Below are 15,607 nucleotides of genomic sequence, written 5' to 3'. Positions count from 1 at the left end.
GTCAGTTCCTCATCCATCCTGAGGCAGAGCTCCATGTACTCCAGCTAGTCATTGAAATAGAGGGTGACACCCCCACCTTGTCTCTTCTGCCTGTCATTCCTAAAGACCTTGTATCCTTTCATTCCAACACTCCAGTCATAGGAGTCATCCCACCACATCTTCATGATCCCAGTATGTTCATATCCCTGCAGGTGTGCTTATGTCACTAGCTCCTCCTGTTTATTCCCCATGCTGTGTACATTTATAGAGAGGCATTTAAGTTGGACCCTCGATGAAGCTGATTTAGTGGCTGAAATTCCTTTGTATTGCTCTTCATATGCTCTCCTGCTGACCTGTGATCCCTCTCAAGTCTTTGCAGGAGCTCTGGAAAGCAGAAAACAGTTAAAGTACAGTGAAGCTTGATGACAGCCCTGATTTGTCCTCAACAGACTCAGACTTGTGGTTGGAGTTATCATACAACTTCTCCTGCTGGGTAATCCTCTAGCTACAGAGTCCTGTAAGTGCCTCTATTACAATTTACTGACAGTAGGAAGAGTTACAGACCTCAGGTACAGAACCTTGAGAATGTAAGAAAAAACATTAGCAATTTCTCCAACTAGTCACCTCTGGAACTATATCATGAACTCTCATCGTGCAAATACTTCACTGAACAGCTATATCACTTCAGGGATACTAGTGCATAGTAATTTCATATGAATATCCACAAACTATGTCTGGACAAGCTGGGATCACTGCTTGGCTTTGCACTGCACTATGTAGATGGTGATTCTCTAGTTCAGGTATAACTGAATATTTTAATTCTCCAAATTCAATTCCCAGAATGTTGGCCAAGAGAGTTTCTTCCACAGGAGCACAGCAGTAATGTGCAATCAATCAACTTGCTTTAAAAACCTTAATTTTTTTCTTCAGCTGCTTTGAACAGCTTCACTATGATTTCTTACTGATCACTAAAAGATAGATCAATATTCAATGAAAACAGCACTGGAAGATATTCAACACAGAACCACATACATTATTACTTTTCTCCCTTCAAATATGGTGAGATGCCAAATATTGCCACTATGTCATCCTCTCATTTGAACAAAAATGTGTAGGAAAAGAAGATATTTCTGAGACCTTACTTTGATGTGGTAATGAAAACAATGTTGAGACAAAGCAGAAATGGTACAGAAGCCTTTGAACAAGAGAAAAAATGAGAGTTTGCAAAAGGGAGTTGTCAGCTCCTTATCTGTGCAGTCAGGGAGAAAAAGGATACCTAAAAGAGAGTAGGAAAGGCCCCAGGTTAAAACTGGTTCCCTTTCAGGGTAAATTTTCCATTTTTTTTTATACATTCACAGGGAAAACTGGCTACAGATACTAGTACAAGAATTATGGTTAAGGAGAAGCATTTGAGTCATAATGAGCATAGGTTTGTAAAAGCAGCTATTTTTCATTCAAAAAGCATAATTATCAACTCCACATAGGGAAAAACCGTGCTCATTTTCACTGACTAACTGATCTTTTATCAACTTGGAGACAGAATGTACAGTAGGATTATGGAGGAAGACAGAAGCTCTGAACATATATATGAATAGAAATGTTTGTAACTTTTCAATCTGCATCTCATATGGCATAGCTATTGAATTCTTGAGGCTAGTCTAACTTTGAGGTTTGGGACGTCTGTCACATGAACTGATGTCCCTCACCTTATTCATGGACATATTCCTGTATTGGAGTCTTCAGACAGTGTTCTGCATCACACAAAGTTTCCCTGAAGCCAGAGGGCTCCAGGCAGAAAAAAGTCCATGTAATTCTATCAAATGGATTTAGCAACTTCTCAGAACCACAGAATAAGACTATACATTTTAAAGTGTTCAGAGACTAGTGATGTAGTTTTCTTTATCTGAGCCCCATACATAGCACAGTTGGTTTATTTGTTGGGGTTTTTTATTAGATCTCTAGGTAATACTGAAATACTCATATTTATATTACGCATTATAATGTTTCATACTATGCTATGAATACTTAGCATGCATAATGAACTTCTAAAGGACTTGATTTAATCTTAACATCTTCCTATAAAACAAAGCAAAAAAAAAAATACACACAAGAAAAAATTTTGACCAACTGCATGCTGCAGCCAGGAAAACACTTTAGCATCTGCTTTATACCTTCTCTGGGGAGTCCTTTTATGATTAAAATTAAGCAGTTTCTTAAATGCTTTACTGGATTAGCTCCCTGGAGCAAAAACACAAGATTCTACAGTTTGTCACAATATTTCTGATTTAATGAGTCCCTGTGCTTTTGTCAATTGGCATCTGAACATTAATGTTTTCCAAGTATAGTTGTTGCTTGAGTGAATATGGGTAATAAAAATCTGTAGTGTTGCACAAAAATACTTGGTTCTATCCTTTCTTTTGCCATGAAGATATATTTTCTGAACCCAATTAATAATACAAGTTAATTGTTAAGTAGCAGCTGCTGTAGTACTCTTGAAGAGTTTCCGAACACAGTGTTAGAAGGAATTATAATTCCAACATCTTGAAATACGATGCAAATTTTTACACTCCCTCTCTCTCTTTTCTTCTGTAGTCATTATTTTAATGAACAGGTTTATCTAACACCTCTGAGGAAAGGTAGGTATTAACAGACTCAATTACTGTAACATCTATAACTAATCAAGAGCTATGAAGTGTCTCAGCAGGAAGTCTAACTCATAGCCTAGAATTGATCTATACAGAATTTGTATGTGGGAATTAAATGATCTAATTCCTACCAAATACAGTTTAAAACATTGTGGGCACTTGGAGCATACACTATGCTTTCTCTATGGTCTCCTAATCTGCTAATCTGGTAAATTAAGACCTTAGTCCTACACAGGACAAAAAAATCCCAAACATCAAAACACTGAGCCTATGGATACTGACCTCGGAAAAGGGAGGATGTTTTCTTTCATGTTGTTTACACTACTTCAGTTACTACAAGCTCCAGTAATGGGAGCATTACATGATTACTATATTGCTATGTTCTTCTCTAAACAGCAACTGGTAATAGTTAGAAACAGGTTACAGGGTTAGGTAAACTTTTGATGTAGATATTTTTATCTTCTTACTCTGGTAAGTGATGTATAAAAGGAAGTAATCTAGAAATGTTGTTATCTGAGCCAAAATAAAGAGATGGGACAAAAAGGTTATTTAAAATATATACTCTTAATTAATTGGCTAAATGTAATTCATTTAAACCAAGTCCCAATGAGCTTACTATTTGATTAGAAAAATTTGGCTAAAAACTTCAGAATTTTACCATTTTCTTTTGTCTTTTCTTTCTCTTTTTTCTTTTTTCCCCCAGCATGCCAACACCTCCATGTAAACTTATTGATATGAGGGAGGAAAAAAAAAATAATTTGTCATGTCTAAGTTGTGTAAATATCACATGCAAAAAATGTGTTTCATTTTCATTTTACATCTGAACTATGAGTGTTGTATGAAAAATTAAAACATTATTAGCTGTAGGAAAAGCTTTCTGAACAGCTAAAGAGACTAGATAATATTACAGGACACTTACTTTTAAGAATGAAAAAAACCCAAAAAAGTAAAAAGTATTTTTTTCAAGGTTGAGTCTTCCCTTAAGATAAAGGGAACATATTTGTTTTGAGGACTGCAATGCGTACCGTGTCACGTTCCCTAAGAAGTGAGAAGAAAGAAAAACAACTTTCAGTGTTGTTAGCAGAAAACAAGAAATCAAAAGAAATGATGAGCCAAATCCATATTTCGAGTAAATCAGCATTGGCTTGAATGAAAGTGCTGTTTTATACAAACTAAGAGTCTGCACCATTGCACCATTGCATTTAATTAGAGATAAAAAGTATAAAATCCTTCTGTCAATTCCTACTTGGGCAGCAAATTCAGTAAGGAGACATTCTGGCAGAAATACCACAACACACTCAAGATTATGGTACTTAGCTCACAATGAAGTACTACTCTTCCCCAGGAAAAGGAACCTTTGCCATTTACAGACATAGGTATACCCCCTCACATCAACTGTAAACAGGACATGTCTGAGGCACTATACAACGTATCAGGTATAAAAGAGAGGGTTTAAAGTTGCACTAGTTAAACACAAGAATAGTATTCCCACTTTTCCTTTCTGATGTTGACATTTAAACTAAGATACAGCACTTGTTTTGGATGGGATAGAGTTAATTTTCTTCATAAGTAGCTGGTAGGGGGCTGTTTTGGATTTATGCTGGAAACAGTGTTGATAACCAACCAATGTTTCCCCTACTGCTGAGCAGTGCTTACACAGAGTCGAGGACTTTTCTACATCTCACACTGCCCCACCAGCAAGGAGGCTGGAGGTGCACAAGAAGTTGGGAGGGAACACAGACAGGACAGCTGACCTCAACTGACCAAAGGGATATTCCATACCACAAGATGTCATGCACAGTTTATAAAGCTGGGGGAAGAAGAAGGAAGGGGGGTATGTTTAGAGTGATGTTGTTTGTCTTCCCAAATAATCGTTACATGTGATGGAGCCTGACTGTCCTGGAGATGGCTGAGCACCTTTCTGCCCATGGGAAGTGGTGAATGAATCCCTTGTTTTGTTTTGCTTGTGTATAGCTTTTGCTTTACTTATTACACTGTCTTTATCTCTACCCACAAGTTTTCTCACTTTTACCCTTCTGATCGTCTCCCCCATCCCACTCAGAGGGGAGTGAGTGAGTGGCTGTGTTGGGCTGATCTGCCTACCAGGATTAAACCATGAACAGACACCAACCCATGGGCTCTCAGCAGCAACGAGGGATTGGGAGTTCAGATCTAATATAAAGTGGAAGATATTTTTATACCATCTTTTTGTATAATCAGTGAGAGAACAGACACAGGCTCGTGTAAGGAGTAAGTCAGACCAGTGACATAAGAACCCAGCATCTCCAAGCTAGACACAAGTGCCTACCTTTGGATGAGTGAACTGAGAAAAGGAAAGAAAGGAGACGCAACTGATGATTTCAGGAACATGTTCATGCCTATTCTTGCTGCTAAATAAAGGAAACTCCATGAACAAAAACCCTGAAAGGACCAACAGAGCTCAAGCTATGTGCAAAACATCACTCAACCATGCCTGTGTTTCAAAAAACTTTTTTTTTTTTTTAATTTCGATTTTCTGAATATGAAAGCATTTAACATATTACCAAAGGCCAATAGTTGCAACTTCAGCCTAATGAATACTCATTATCATAAACTTCATAAATTTGATTGCCTTCTTAAAGTGATACAGTTGCTTTATTAATAAAGAATTTCAAAATCAAGTCTACTGACCTGAGCTGTTTGACTAGAAGTAGCAGCTACATTTGTGCATTTGTAGGCCAAGTTTCTCAAAAGTAACAAAGCAGTTTTCTCAAAAGTGACAAAGCAGTTCTCAAAGATTTAGTTGTTAGTTGTCTCCTTTGAGACATCAAGAAAATCTATAAATTTACACTGATATTTTTACCTTACAAAGAGTCCAGGTAGACAAGTGTGTTGGGTTTTTGTGAGTGGAGGGGTTTTTAGTAACAGGGAGGGGTCTACAGCAGTAGCCCCCTGCAAACAGCTTCTCAAAGCTCACCTGATTCATATCTGACCCACCTCTGGACAAGGCCAAATCAATTAGTAATGATGGCCACACCTCTTTGATAATGTATTCAAGAAGGGGAACCTGGGAGGGGGCTGGAACTTGTGAGGGAGGAGTTACAATAAGGACACCTGTGCAAACACCAAGGTCAGTGGAAGGAAGAAGGGGAAGGTGCGTTGGAGTAGAAACCCCCCCTGCCACCACAGAGGGTCACAGTGAAGCAGAGGTCGACCTGTGGTCTATCGAGGACCCCACAGCAGGACAGGCAGCTATGCTTAAAGGAAGCTGGAACTCTGAGGGAAGAAGCAGCCTCCACTGTTGTAATTCAGTGCTGAGAGGACTACAACATGCAAGGGTGTCCCATGCCAGGGCAGCATAGGAACAGCAGCATCCTGTGGGAAGGACTCATACTAGAGATGAGATGGTTCATGGAGGACTGTCTCCAGTGAGAGGGGAACCGTGTGGAGCAGGGAAAGAATGTCTGGCGTTCCTCCCACCTCCCAAGAAAGAAGGAGCAGCAAACTGACTGTAACCCCCAACTCCTGCACCACTGTGGTAGAGGAGGTAGAGAAACTGGGAGCAGAGCTGATCCCAGTAAGAAGGACAGGCGGGGAGGGAAGCCATTTTTGGATGTGGTGACATTTATCACTGCCCCACTTTCTCTGTTAAGTGGTTTTTTTGGTAGTGTTTGAATCAAAGTGATGTTCTTTTTCTTCCCCGAACAAGTTTGTCTTTTGCCTGTGACCTGTAATGGGTAAGTCATCACTCCCTGTCATTATCTTGATTCCTGAGACTTTTACTTATTTTCTCCTTCCCAGCGCTGGGGGAAGGGGTGAGTGAACAGCTGCATGGTGCTCAGCTGCTCTCTGGGCTCAAACCAAGGAAACAGGTCTCTATGAAGACCTATTTATTCCACAAAAGACTGTTCAGAGGTAATGAAAGCACAATGGAATATCATTAAGATGTGGTCTTTTCACTTTAATAGGAAAAAATTGAAAACTTATAAATGAAACCTGAAACCCTTAACCATCTAGGAAAGTAGACACATTGTTTCATCTCAGTCTCAGTTACCACAGTACTTATTTCCTAGGGAATAAATAACTCTCTATTCAGGCCTTATACCTTATGAGAAATGCATATTAGTACAGGAATTGCATATATTATTGCTGGACTTTGAATTAAGATTTTGTAACATGACTGTGTGTATTTTTAATTAAAGGAAACTGATGGTTATTTTGTGCCTTATGGACATATCACTGAAAAATTAGGTCATAGGAAATTATTCCTGAATAAATAATTATTTTCTTTCCCTAGCTCAAAATACCTTTGAAATCCTATACATTCATGGTTTTCATAGAACTTGTCCATCCAGTTCTAAATTTTGTCTTCTATACTAATTTCAGAAGATGACGTATGACACCCAATAACAGAGAAGCAGGAAGAAACTTCCTCCAAGCAAGTAGGTTTCCTACTTCCTTCTAAAGCCATTACCACACCAAAAACCCCCATTCCTACTGATCAGCTTTATTTGCCTAGCAATACTGCACAAATTTTAGGCCCAACCTCTTCACCGGTTTGACTGCTTCTGAGCATACCACAGTTTTCAATTACTCATCTTTCTTTCTTAAGAAAAATAAGCACATCAGCAATGTAGAATGAAAATAGATCTACACAAGTACTTAACTTAAACTTTCATTTTAATTGTGTTTAACTGCTTAAATAAATCACTCAGTCCCTCAGCTATCTTCTAGAATTGCAAAAAAATCCAATACAATCAATGAGTTAATTGCACAGGTCATCACAGTGCATATTAAAATGACCGGGTCTCCCTGTCCTCTCATTAATATCTCCTCTTACCCTCCCATGAGGACCATCTGTCAGGCTCTTTGTCACTAGTCACGTGGTATCATTATAAATTGCATGACTAAATCAAGATCTAGAATAATATAATATAGCGTCAGTTCACAAAAATACATCACACTATAAATTCAGCTCATAGTCACCTACCAGATCTCAGTGGAGTTTGAACCAGCACGCTTGAAACTGTGGAACTGTCAAGTAAATGCCTGAACATATATACATAGATACAGGCATATAATACATATACTAAAATAAAAAAGATCAGGATGTGGAGGGATCAGGATGTGTTTGCTTTTCCGACATAGTATCTAAAACAGCAGATACAGATGCACAAGAAATAAACAAGACTAGGTAAGAAAGTTAAAATATGTTTATTTCTAATTACTTATTTATATTTATCAAATGTGATCAACTTAAGTTTTTTTTCAACTGAGAGGATTTATTGATTGTTATTAAAACTGTCTCTTTTCTCAGCCACTTTTAAGGATTACTATCTCTTTCTGTAATAATCTGACAAGATGTCATGAAAGATAGTAGAAAATGTTATCCTGTCTTCAAAGGTCTTAAACACAAACAAGGAATAAAAGAAGGCAGGAAAAAATTTATGCGTAGGAATACAACTACAGTTACTTATCAGGTCTACACTTCTATAAATATTTAATTAATGCAATTTCTACTGAAGTCTGTCAAATTCCACTGAGTTTACAATGTCATTCAATAGAAAGCCTAGGGTTTAGCATTTTAGTTTATTAGTTGTGTGTGCCTTTGGTTAGATTTTATGTGCTGTTTGGGAATTTTTTAAGAAACCAATAGAGAATTTAAAAAAAAATATATATTTTTAAAAGCACAAATAATTGATAGTTAATATCCAATGTCAAAAGGAGATTGAGAATCCAGATTCTTAACAGGGCATGGGCTCTGAACTCCTGAGTTCCTTTGGAAAATTCAACTATAAGTATCAGAATGAAAACAGAAAAGCTATTTTTGTGTTTTGAGATCTGTCTGATTCTATTACTGATAAAATACACTTGGTTACTCTTGATAACATGAAAGAGATAAAGTATTGCTGAAATTAGCGGATTACCTTCTGGTACGCATATGAACAGCAAAATGTTCTGAAACTGAAGAATATGCCATGCAGTCTGATGTTAAGATACAAGTCTTGGCTTCAAGTTTATCATGTGTCTGAAGGAAAAGAGGAATTCTTGAAGGAAATGAGTAGTTATAACCTGCAAACCATTGATTTCTCTTAGAATATAAAAGTAACAGCAATCACTGCAGGTTGGACATGGACAGAAATCATTAATAATAAGAAGAATTTTGTCACAAGACTTTCAGCATAATTTTAATATTAGTGGAAAAGTATTAAATATGCTTATTAAAAGTTAATAAGTAATTAATATATTGTAATTATCATAACCCATATTCCTAATAGCTTTCATATGATGACACTATCTTTGAAGAAAATGTATTTAATTTCTGTATTTTCAGCAGATTCTTGAGTTATATGAAGTCTAACAACTGATGAAACATATGCCAAAGCTGGGCTGCTGGTATTTTTAAAGCCACAACTTTTTGATAGAAAATGTAATTTATCCATATAAAAATTCTCACAAACATACTTCAGAAGATTGGCTTTTTCCTGTTAGTAGGAGAAGGAAAAAAAGGGATGATAAAGGAAGTTAGAACCACTTTTTATACCACTTCTTTTTCTTTGTTCCTAGCGATGAAAAGGATAATGAGAAAAACTTTTCTTTTTATATGAACTGATATTCATGTAGTTTCACAAATAAACCTTAATTTAAAGACATTAAAATATCTTTCAAAATTATTGAAATCTCCTTGATTATTTTCCTCACAACTCCCTTTCTTTTCTTCCAGCCAATCAACTAACCTTCTAATAAAACATGGAGAAACACACCCTAACTATAAAAAAGTAAGACCAGGTGGTGTTTCAAGTGAAACTGGAGATCAGTTTGCAAATGCCTCTAATTTCACATTAGTGCTTATAAAACTTCACAGCAGGGAACTAAATGCAAACTTCAGAGAAAAACTATGTTTCTCCCCTCAGAAAACCCTACTGTGCTATGCCTCTTGGAGGACACAGTCACCCTGTTTAATTCAGTTTCTTGTCATGTTCCATGTAAGAAAAACCTCCAGAAGTCTGCTCTTGTTTTAAGGGAAGACTAACTGGGCTCAAATATATTTAACTCCTAAGAGGTTGTGTTTTCCTCGAACTACATCTTCAACCCTTTGTAGAAATGAACCCCAAAATCCTCAGACCTATGTCTGACTGTGCAGCGAATGCTCCCAACCATAACGTGATTGGAGGTATTCATCCAGAGGACGTCAAAACATACAAAAGCCCCACTGTATACCGGTGACCAGGGAACCCTCAAGGGGACATTTGTGATAAATATGGTTTTAAATAAAGTAATGTTTGAATGGGTATGGCTGGAAGCATAGTCTGTTTAGAGTCTCAGTGTAAATGAGGTGTTGCTGGAAAGCCAGCTCATGGATATATCTGACTGATTGAATTTTTCCCTCATAGCGTGGGGGATGGTCATTTAGAGATTAGGAGTCTCTACTGACAGAAATGAAAAAGTTTTAAAATACATTTGAAGATGACAGATAAGAAACAACAGGGACTACACACATTCTATGGACATGACTTTCTCTAAATATAAAGTAATAAGAAAACCTTAGAAGAATACACAAGCAATCCAGCAGCTGTGGGAGAAAGAACAATACTTCTCAAGGTTAGTCAGAGCAGCAGTTTGACAAAGAAAACCTCTGTCACCAAAATGAGAGGAAAGCTTCCTTGTTGCTAGCCTATGGCTGGTATTTTAAAGGGTAAAGTAATAAACTACACACATAGTGACAGGGTTGGAGGACCATGAAGTCACATTTATGTGTTTGGGTTTATTAGCCTTGAAGACTCAGCAGCAAAGTAATTTTGCTTCATCTTGTTTGTAATGAAGAACACCAGTCTGTCTCACTTCTCAGACTCTCCTCAGAGAAAAAGTATGTACCTATACTGCTTAGGGAGTATACACCGTTTACAAAATTTGGGATAAATCTAGCTGCAAGAATATGTCATGCAGATAGTCATCTCTACTTCCCAATAATATCAGTCTTCATTCAATAGACAATTTTTTCTGTTTTGTCCTCATAACAAGACAATTTTACATCTTTTCTTCTGTTATGACTGGCCCAGTTGTGCTGGCTGGTATAGCTGCAACTGAGACCAAAAATCCAGCTTCACTCTGTCAATCTGATCGTTGAATGACTACCAGTCATACAAGGGTCATATACTCCTCTATTCTCAATAAAAAAAAATCTGAAAAGTTGCATAAAATCATTAAGAAAGGTGGTCCTTAGAAGTCTTTTGTGCTCAAGAGCAGCTACAAAGTCCACAAGATCTCCAAGCCTCAATGTATAAGGACTCACAAAAGCTTTAAATAGATACCTAAAAGCTGTAAGCCACACTTGGGACAAAAGTTTTGCTGCTACTCCACATAAACTATTTTGCCTTGGAAATACACAGTGTCACATATGTTGGTGTGAAAGTGTATTGTAAGTATCAGATGAAAAACACTAATAGTAATAACTTAGTAATAACTAATAACTAAGTAATAACTATTACTAATAACTTAGTAATAACACAGTAAAAGTGACTGGTAATGCAGATATTTCCTTTATCTATCAGTCTTTCCTGGCAAAAATACATAGAACTGGCTAAGTTTCATTTCTGTCAGGAAGCAGTGTGGGTGTCCTAAACCATTTTTACATCGTGCACTATGATATCTTGCCTTTCATTCTATTTGTAGTAGGGTCACCCTGATATTAAATGGCTATTCAACCATTAACGTTAAGAAGTACAGAGCTCATACACATCTAATTAGTCTTCTAACCACATGTACTGATTTTGGCTGGGATAGAGTTAGTTTTCTTTACAGTATCTGGTATGGGGCTATGTTATGGATTTGTGCTGGAAACAATGTTGATAATACAGGGATGTTTTCATTACTGCTGAGCAGTGCTTACACAGAGCCAAGGCCTTTTCTGCTCCTCACACCGCCCCACCAGAGAGGAGGCTGGGCGTGCACAAGAAGATGGGGAGGGACACAGCCCGGACAGCTGACCCCAACTGAACAAAGTGATATTCCTTACTATATGGCATCATGCTCAGCAATAACTTAGGGGGAAGAAGGAGGAAGGAGAGGACATTCGGAGTGATGGTGTTTGTCTTCCCAAGTAACAGTTACATGTGATGGAGCCCAGCTGTCCTGGAGATGGCTGAGCACCTGCCAGCCCTTGGGAAGCTGTGAATGAATTCCTTGTTTTGCTCTGCTTGTGCATGCAGCTTTTGCTTTACCTATTCAACGATCTTTATCTCAAACCACGAGTTTTTTTGCTTTTACTCTTCTGATTCTTTCCTTCATCCCACCATGGGGGGGGAGTGTGTGGGGCTTAGATGCTGGCTGGGGTTAAACTACAACACCAAGAACATGACCATTCGAGTAGGAGAGGCAAAAAATCTTTAATGTCCTCTGAACCTGATAACTGCCCTGAGGAGTACTTTATGATGTACAGTCGTAGACTTAGGAAAGTACAGTGACCACCTTTTCCATTAAAGTCAAAAGGATTTCCTACCTTATGCCCTTAATATGCCTTTCAAAATTTCTACAAAACTCCAACTTTATGTCTGTCAGACACTAACATCCATATATTGCTTTGCCTCTGCCCATTGTACTTTGCTAATCATAACTAACAGCTTCGATATATCAGTCCTCTTCTTCAAGCCTGATAAATATGAAATATAACTTGGACCAGTCATTTCCCCTCTTGTCCCACCAAAAGGTAGGTGAGGGACACAGAAGAGCTGTTTGCCAGCCAAAGACAATTTCTTCTCAATCATCATCAATACTGAACTTTTTGCCAGTGGCCTAATTTTCCTGAATGCATGCCAGTACCAAGCAACACCATTGCAAGTTTAAATTGGTTTAAAGTTATAAATGGTTTGTATCAAAAGCACAAAAAGCAAACAAGTGATAAGAGACAGTCAGGTGTATTGCGGCCTCCTTCTCCACTGTTCTGCAGAGAAGGTAATAGCAGGTCCTCCCTAGAGTCTACCTCTAAGACAGACCTTGACATTCAAAAATTTTCTATTCAATAAAGGCATATTGCATATAATTTTACGGCCCTTCTGGTTGATATTGTTATCCCCATCTTAACATCTCTTCAGCACTTTTACTCAGGTTATGTCAATGGCTGACACACCTTCTTATGTCATAGATGTAAACTAAACAGTTATTATCCCTATAAGAAGTTTTATCAATTTCCACAGAATACTTTGAACAAGTTCTCCATCCTGTCTGATACAATGGTTCCTATGGAAGATGACTTGTCTGGACCCACTGCCAAATGCTGCCCAGGATGAACATGAGAAGAAATTGAAGTAGTGCAGAAGATTTGTACAGTTTAATGCAAGCAGCACGTTGTCTCAGAAAGCTCTAAGGAGCTGCGTGCTTGCCTCGGGCATGATTACCCTTTCTGCAAATTTTTTGAACATGGTGAGGTATTATGGACAGGTGGAATAGTTTTGAGTATGGGAATTGTTTTTTTAGGAAATGACTGGAAGAAGAGAAGAAAATTGATCTGACAGTGCAAATTGGTCTTTATGGATGCAGGCCTACTCTCCAGCTGGATCCAAGAGGCCAGTAATCAGGCCCCAGATGAATTAATTTAATAATGTAGATATACCCCCTAATTAAGTCAATGAGGCTATCTCAGAACCAGTAGCAGTTCTCTGGAACTCATGGAGTGAGGTCCAGAAGACCAGAAAACACGATACATGTCTATATGAGCGCATATAGGCTAAGAAAGAATTAGCTTGCTAGTCCTCGAAAAACGAGCAAGAGCTGATATAGACCTGTTGAGAACAGAAAAACCCCAAAGAAAACCTAGAATCTCTCTTGGCAAATAATAGGGTTTATGCATAAGTGAGCAGCAAGAGATGTTTCTTTCAGTAAAATATTTGACAGTTTCACATGGTTCTTCCATCAGAAGTCCAGAAAAAGAAAATGAAGATATTAGAAACATATATTTTGGCTACTCTGGAAATAAATTAAAGAATAAAATCACTGTTGCAGGTTTTCTCCTACAAATATGTATTGTATTTACTCATCCTCATGATCTGAGTTTACTGTTCAGATATAAGGTCACTAGATATACCTACAACAGAACTGTCAAAGATCACAACAAGTTTTCTTCTATAGAAATTTGAACTTTTCAAGGCTGCTATCAAAAACTTTAAGCTAAGACTGGAAGTCTGGATGTTCCAAGTTTCACGTGATCTCACACTATCTCTGAAAATTTATAGTCCTAAATCTAGAAATGAGTTTTGAAACAATATTTTTCTATGCTTTGTTACATCTGTAGCTAACATACATCCAACTGAACTCAGCAACGATGCTTCAATGTCAGAACAGTGAGATAAGGATGAGGTTTTTAACCTTGGTATGTTTGACTTCACTGAAGCATAAATCTTTACAAGGCACTTCATGCTGCTTTTAAAGTGCTGTGTAGACACCCACTCTCCTAAGCAATAGCAAAATGAAGTGTAGGATCTTGTAAGCTCAAAACATAGGCATTGCACATATTTAAGGCACAGGAAATTGTCTAATCCTAGGAGAATTTCATCACTTGTCCTGTGATTAGCGGAAGTCATTACTTGGGCTATTTGTTTTCCCACTTCAGTGAAACTACCTGTATTGTCACATATTTCTAACATAAGAATTTTAGATGGAGATCCAATGGACTAATATGCCCTGTACATACAAACCCTCTCAAAAGATAAACTTTTGAACTGCAAACAACAGAAAGACCAAACAACAGTGAAACAATAAATTCTGATACTCCCATTTTGTGGGCTTACCTGGAAAATCAATTCAGCCACAGGAATTTGTCCTGCACTGCATTACATTAACATGATTACATTAAGGTTGAGAAAAGAGAAAAAAACAGACCTTGGATTAGGAAAATATGAGTTTTTAATACTTTTCTTAAATCTATAAAAGAGAGCAAGAGCTGCAAGAGGAATATTTCTGAGCTAAGATTATATGCTGAGGAAGTCAGAATAGCTTTTGTGACTGTGATTAAGTTTCTTTTTCATAGACAGAAAAAGCAACATTCAAACTTTACAACTGTTGCATAACCACAAGGACACTGAAAACCTCCCAATGGCATGTTTTCCTCTAAAGCAAAGAAGAGGCATGGTAAGACCATAGCTGTCATCATAGCTGAAAATTGGACCAAGTCTGCTCAATTAAAAACTAGGTTTAAAAAATAGACCAGAATCAGTCTTTTGAAGTAGAAATGCATTGCAAGTAGGAGGTTTCATTTTTTAAAATCATCACTGAAATCTTCTGGTTGCATTGAAAGGCAGATCAGCAATGATGCAGAGAGTTATCTGATTTCAAAGACCAAAAATAGTAATTCTTGTGAATATGGGAAACTGGTTAGGAGGGTTTGAGCTATATGAGCATAGCAGACCCCACATACAGGACAGAGAGTCTCTAATCCACCTCAGCAACCTTGTGAGCAAGTGTCATGTTTGACAAAGTGATTCATGCTGAGACACACCATCTGTAAGGAATATTAGTGACTCCAAGGAGATGTCATGCTTGATAAAGCTGGTAATGTCAATGCCCATCTGAAGTACTAGCTAATATTTCAGAGCTCTGAAGAGTGATCACAGAAAGAACCACTAGCAATGATGAGATTTAAGAAAGCACCCGGGAATACTGTTCATGAAAATGAGCACACTGGAAGCAGTCTGTACTAAAACAGTTTTCATCAAACTATTCCTTTTTGTATTTAATTTGGTTTTGGTTTCTTTATTTTTTTAAGCTCTGTTTGGGCAGTGATGTCCCTTTTGTTTCACACCAATTAGTAGCTTAATGTTAATTTATTTTGCTATCATTTCACTGTGGTGTTCATCCAATAAATTTATTTTTTTTTCACCACAGATATTAAAGCTGCACATGGAACTCTCTCTGTGCATGAAATCTTTAATCACCCTCGTTACTCCTCAGAAAACACACAGACATTTACAATTCACCTTTTGTTAAGGTTATGAATAGCACAACCTTCTCTT

This window comes from Tyto alba, unplaced genomic scaffold (assembly GCF_018691265.1).
Source record: "Tyto alba isolate M040663 unplaced genomic scaffold, T.alba_DEE_v4.0 Super-Scaffold_7, whole genome shotgun sequence".
NCBI lineage: Eukaryota > Metazoa > Chordata > Aves > Strigiformes > Tytonidae > Tyto > Tyto alba.
The sequence above is the reverse complement of the archived record's forward strand: the minus strand, read 5'-3'. Positions refer to the sequence as shown.